At 40.8% G+C, this 6,432-nt stretch overlaps 1 long non-coding RNA gene across 1 annotated transcript in view; it reads left to right on the top strand.

The window, feature by feature from the left end:
- The window catches only part of LOC104084040, a 30,251-nt gene extending 27,438 nt beyond the window's left edge, over window positions 1-2,813 (top strand). Inside the window, exon 3 of the long non-coding RNA XR_683606.1 lies at window positions 2,761-2,813. This is a non-coding gene — a long non-coding RNA (uncharacterized LOC104084040). The remainder of the gene's footprint in view (window positions 1-2,760) is intronic.
- Window positions 2,814-6,432: the final 3,619 nt, after the last annotated feature.

Raw genomic sequence — 6,432 nt, forward strand, 5'->3', positions numbered from 1 at the left:
CTTTCGTGGGCTCAGAGTTTATGATTCTCTGTATTTCCTGAGTTACCTTGTAGAATTTTTTCTGTAATTAGCAAGATGTCAGTTGAGAGTAGTGATTTGGCCTCTGGCCAGCAGGGTCTCAGTATTCGTAGCTTCATGACTTAAAATGAACCAAGCATATAAGCAGACGATGTGTTTCTTAAGTTAACCATGTGCTCACTGACGAGCAGGTGTATCTGCCTTCGTTCCTGTCCAGTTTCAAAATAAATAGTTCAATGATAATGTGCTTTTCCAAAACAGAAAATGGGAGGGCCCTTTCTCCTTTATCTTACAGACCTGAGTAGCACTCTGAAATGCGTTCCTCTATGATGGTACAGTAGATGATGCCTCGTTTAAATAATGTTTACACATTAATGAGACATTGCCCTCAGGAGCCTTTAATAAGATGGTTTTTTTAGAGGAGCTTTCTGTCTACTTAGAATAGAATCATAGAATCATAAAGGTTGGAAAAGACCTCTAAGATCATCGAGTCCAAACGTCAACCCAACACCACCAGGCCCCCTGAACCATGTCCCTAAGCGCCTCATCTACACGTCTTTTAAATACTTCCAGGGATGGTGACTCTACCACTTCCCTGGGCAGCCTGTTCCAAGGCTTGGCCACTCTTTCAGTAAAGAAATTGTTCCTAATGTCCAGTCTAACCCTCCCTTGGCGCAACTTGAGGCCATTTCCTCTCGTCCTATCGCTTGTTACTTGGGAGCAGATACCAACACCCACCGCGCTACAACCTCCTTTCAGGTAGTTGTAGAGCGCGATGAGGTCTCCCCTCAGCCTCCTCTTCTCCAGGCTAAACAGCCCCAGTTTCCTCAGCCACTCCTCATACTTCCTACTGATCCCTTCCCTAACGTCTACCTGTCAGTGGCTGAACTATGGCAATACTGGAAGTAGGAAAGGGGAACAGTTAGATTTCCAAGTCTGTGTCTTCCAGATCTCATAGCCGCCCACCAGTCTTCACTCCTATTTCTAACTTAGCATGAAATATGAGATATCTTGTTGTTCTGCTGTTGTTCTTTTGCCTGTGTTTTTTTATTTTATCTTATTTTTGCAAGTTTGGACCCAGAGTCTTAGCCAGGATATTAACAACAATCAGACTTTTAAGTGTAAAGGATTAAAAGTTGGAAATGTTTTTTGAATTGTGTTCTTTCTCGCAAATTATTTTTTCTTTCTTATCTAAAACTTACAACTGTAAAGAGAAACAGGAGATAAAGCGGTAGGTGTGTTCTAGGGTTATATATTACTGTACTGATTATACCAAATTCTCATTTCTTTTCCATGAAGGTCTCTACGGCTCAATTTTGAGATTGGGAGGGTTAAAAAAAATCTAGGGAGGGCACACTCCCACTTGATAAATTAATGTGAATCTGTAATTTCTAAATTAATAGAAAAAACAGAAGCAACAAAAATCTACCCGGGAACTTTATCCATGCTAATTCTTTCCTAAGAAAGAAATTTGGTTCTTAATTTTTAATTAGGAAAAGTGGATATTGGAAAAAGTTCAGCATAATAAGATTCATGTAATGGTGTTGAGAAGATAGGGCAGAATAGTGCATTTATTTACCATTTGTAGGTTATCACATATGTTGGTTCTTCGCTCTGTTCTATACTGTTGCTTTATGGGGCGAACCAGTCCTGGACATAGATAATTGCAGTGTCATTAATTTAGAAAGAAGCTTTCAGATGGAGATAGAGGTGGGAAAAGGATATTTTCGTGCATTGTAAGCTATTTAGGATAGGGAGTTTCTTTTGGCTCACACAAGGAAATGGTGTTTTGTGTCTTGTGGAGTTCTTTGACCATTGTTTCAATGCAAAGCCGTAATGGCAATGTTAAGAATCATCTGTTTTATCTATGCCTCTGAGTCTGAAGACATCCTGTGCCACTAGAAGGCAATATAAAAGCTCTGCTGTGTATAACTTCAGCATAGTTTGCCAGAATGACCGCAGTATTGTGTTTATACTGTGCAGATTTTCGTGCGGATACATTCTTGGCTGATAGCTGAGTTGCTGGCCTGGAGAAACAGTTGACTGCTTTTCATCTTTAACCCCAGACTTCCATTTGCCTAATTTTGCTAGTCCTTCTAGATGAGTTCCCATTTCCAGGAGAAGTCAAAAAAAAAAAAAGAAGAAAAAAAATCTTTTTTCCCTCTTTAATGTGTTTGGCAAATACTTCTTGCACAGGCCTGTTTATTCTAAAACTGTAGTAAATGTGCTTCCCAATACGGTATTGTTGAAATGCAGCAACTGTGACACTGATCACAGCATGGGAGAACACTGCTCATCAGTGTGGAGGAGGGCATTTTAACCTGAAGGACCTGGGCACTGCTCTTGAGAACAGGGCCAGGAACTGCTTGTGACACAGAGATAGGGACTTAGGGACTTCTCACCCTGAAGTCTCAAGTACAGTGAAATATATTCTATACAATCTTTACATACATTTCTCTTGCATTATTTCTTCCGGAAAAGCTTTGTCTCTCCAACTTTCATGGAACTACTATGCCTTTCTTCTGGTGAGTGGTCAAATAACCAGATCACCAGAAGATTCCTGTGTTCAGTTTGCTGTACTTGCACTGGAAACTACTGGAGAGCAATGCCTCACACCATGTTTGTACTGTGGCTATCACAGCAGATTCAGTTGCCTAACGTTAGTGCTGATAAGCAGGTTAATGTGACTTTGCAAAGAGCTCAAGTAACCCCTAATGAAGCTTTCTTTCTTTCCCTTTGCAGGTGGTTAGTCGAGTGGCAGCTCAGCAAGGATTTGACTTGGATCTTGGATACAGGCTACTGGCAGTATGCGCAGCCAACAGGGACAAATTCACTCCAAAATCAGCTGGTAGGAAAAGCCTTTTTTTGGTGTATTACTGATTCTTGAATGGTCATATTCTGAATAAATGCTACCTGCGACTGTCTTGCATTCTTTAAAAACCAAAACCAAACACGTATTTGGTGGTAACATTGCTGCTGCTTTTAGCATTTCAATGGCACGCTGTTCTGAGAATACATGACTTTGGAAATTTGTATTTTCCCCAACTAGTGCTGTTCATTGCCCTGTTTGATCTTACAGATGAAATGTTACTTCCAGAAGCACTGATGTTCATAATTTCATGGTGGGAATGAACACACTTAGGTCCCTCCATCTTGATAAACCATTGATTTTCTATCATGTGTCAACCTCTAGCTCTTTCACATTCATTCTGCACTCCCTGATATATCTATTGCCAAACTTTTATTCCTTGACTGCATATGTCTGTATGAAGTAGTACCACAGTTTCTCGTACATCTAGTCATTAGCTTTAGAATTTTGAGCCAAGAGTAGGTGGCAATGCTATTGGTATAGTGTTAAGTAGCCATTTTTTCAGTATTTTACAGCAATAATCTGTTACAGGGCTCTGATCAAGTAGCAATATTTGATCATGATGTATTGCCGTTACTTCTCTGTATAGTAAAAGTAGAAAATGCACTTTACAGTCTTTCTGCTTCTCACATGTTTGATTTAACTGGAGCATTTAATTCTGGTTCTCCTTTTCTTAGCTGATGAATGTCAACATAATGTGCACTGGCTTGGAAAACAGGCAGATAACTGTTCCATTCCAGACTGAGCATGGATAACTTTTCTACTCAGTACTAAACTGGTATGCAGTCCCCATTTTAGAACATCAGAAAAGGTTACCTTCTTTCAAAACAGTAATTTGTAGTCAACTGATTGGATGTTAACTTTTCTTTTCATGTTCCTTTTGAGTTTTTATCAGCCCCAAACTTCTTTACTCGTGGCTACCTTTTGTCCAAAGTGCTCTAAGCAGTTCCTCGTGCAAAAGTGGCTTTCACATCAAGGCATATTCACTGGACTTACTAATTTATGTTTTGTATGGGAAGGGATCATTAATTTTACTAGATGTTGAATAAACTGCCTGATTTTCATCTGGGAAAACTGTGTGGAAAATAAAACATTCAGTTGACCTAGCACGATCTCCCTTTTTTCTGAATTTCTCCAATAGTTAGCTATCGTATCTCTTTTTCTTGATTTTTTTTTTTTTTTTTTTTAAGAAAAGCTTGTCAAATGAGGATTTCCAGCTATAAGTGCATTAAGTGAGACATGAAAAAGCTTTATTTCCTTTGAAAATATACCTATTAAAAGTAGTCATATGCCCTCTCTCGCCAATTCTTCCTGAGGTGTGTCTCTTATCAGTGTGTTAGTGAAGGTAAGGTTGTGAGTCTTTGGATCTTTTCATGTTGTCGTCCTTTTCCTTTGGGGCTTGGATGAGGCGATAGTCTTGAAAACCGCTGGTCAGTCATCACGTCCTAGAAAAGCCCAGTGTCAGTGTTTGATTTCTACCAGTAATTACTTTTTGGGAATATATGCTTTTTTCCCCCAATTCATTACCCTAGCAATCTGTACAGATTTCAGTCTTTCCATTGTTAATTGACACAATACTGGGAAAGCTGGTAATGAAATCATGTGCTCTTCTCCCAGCGTATTCTAAAAACTTTCTCAGTCTTTCACTTTGCTTCCTATTCCCCAGTTGCATATACATCTAATTTATTTGCAATGATCTTAAATATTTGGTTTCACAACTACTTTAGTTTTACCATGTATACAGTTGTTTCACCAGTTATTCCAGGGATTTCATCATGCCTATCCATATTGTGTTTTTTGGTGCTTTTATTGTCTGTATTAAATACTCATATTTGGGGGCATACCATAACATATTTTGTGAAATATCACATATAGCTCCTACTCTAAGGATGTCATGTTCACATACGATCTGCAAGAGGTACGTCATTGAATGGGCAACTTGAAAGACTGTCAGGCTGGGATTACAAATGTGAGGTCCTTTCAGACCATCGTGACTTTTGAAAGAGTTAATTTCCGCATCTGAATGCATTAACATTTTCTGATTTCTAAAGCAACAGTGACTCTGCTCCCTCATTCAGTTTTTGTAAAAATGTTGAGATTGTCCTTTGCTTTTTTTGTGAACAGTGTGCATCATTGAAAGCTGCCTTTCATGATTTGCTTAAGTTGTTGTCAAGGATGCTTGCATGTTGTTCTGAGTAACTAATTCTTTTTTCCGTTACATCTGTTGAAAGACACCTTCAACACTTCTTCCAGTCGCTTTCCTACAGAGGTCCCCTGATGTAGATATCAAATGGCATTATTTTTAATGAATAAGCATTTGTTTTTCCCTTCCTTTAGGCTTAAGGGGAATTTACAATGGTTTGAATTTATTCCTCCAAGTATGAATTTAATGCTGTCAAAGGGATCGCTCTGGAAGCATTTTTAATCCATATTGTTTAGTGTCTGACATCCTGAAATGTAAGAAGAAAAAAAACCTTTTCTAATTAAAACACATTTGAGTAGGTGAAAATATTTGCACCAAATCCTTTCAAGGGCCATCCACGATTAGTACCTCTTTACAGCTTAGGACAAGGCTTGTTGACTGATGTCCTGCAGGCTGGGATGCCTGGAGTGGTCTGGCAGTGGTGGCTGGCAGGCTTTGCAGCTCTGCTGTGTGGAGCAGGCGGACCACCCAAGCCTGCTGGTTTGCAAAAGCAGCTGAACCAGTGCAATTGGTAGTCCTGCTCCTGTTCTCTGGCGATTCCCAGCCTGAGCTTGCTCAGGGACCTGTACTGGCAGAAGAGCTTTTGCTGGTATGGCTTGTTTTCTGTTTGACTGGCTCCCTGAGCTGGCTCTCTGCAGAGCCCCAGGAGAGTGAGGGTCCCCGTGGCAGTGCCTAAAGGTCTTGGTTATCCCTGATGGAAGAGGGCTGGAGCCTGAGGCTAGAGGGCAGAGCAGCCAGCTGCCAAACTGGCTCAAGTCTATGGGAAACCCACACCCCTGGGTCATGCAATTGGCCCCGCGCTGTTTCATCCCAGTTGGTTTAAACCGTTTTGGTGGTAGCTCCCTGCTAAGCTGAAGATGTTGAGTAATTACAGGAGCTGCAGATGGCAGATCAGAGTACAGGCAAGCATGGGGGGGGAAGCAGGGAGAGATGAGAGGCTGGAGTCAGGTGGGACAGCAACCTTCTCCTCAGGTGGCACAGCCTCAGACGGGGAGAAGGCAGGGGAACAGACCAAGAGCTGTCAGCTCCTTAGCATTTCCCATCCTGTATCGTTTGGTGTTGCCGAGACAGTGTTTGATGTCCTGCTTTTTTGTCTTGTTTTACTTGGCCATTGAGATAGTTAACAATTAGCTAATACAAATTGTTTTGGAGAATGCCTTGAGGGGAGACCCGTGTGGCATGAAAAGTATTAAAAAGTTGTCATGTGTGCTTTTAAATAGTAATGATGATTTAATGACTGTGCCTTTTGTCTCTGCTTTCTGGTGTTTGTACCTGAAATAATAGCTGTGCCTGCTTTCATTCTTCTAGCCCATGCTGCTGCATCTGGGCTGCTGCCTCAGCA

This window comes from Fulmarus glacialis, unplaced genomic scaffold (assembly GCF_000690835.1).
Source record: "Fulmarus glacialis isolate BGI_N327 unplaced genomic scaffold, ASM69083v1 scaffold711, whole genome shotgun sequence".
In the NCBI taxonomy this organism is placed as follows: Eukaryota; Metazoa; Chordata; class Aves; order Procellariiformes; family Procellariidae; genus Fulmarus; species Fulmarus glacialis.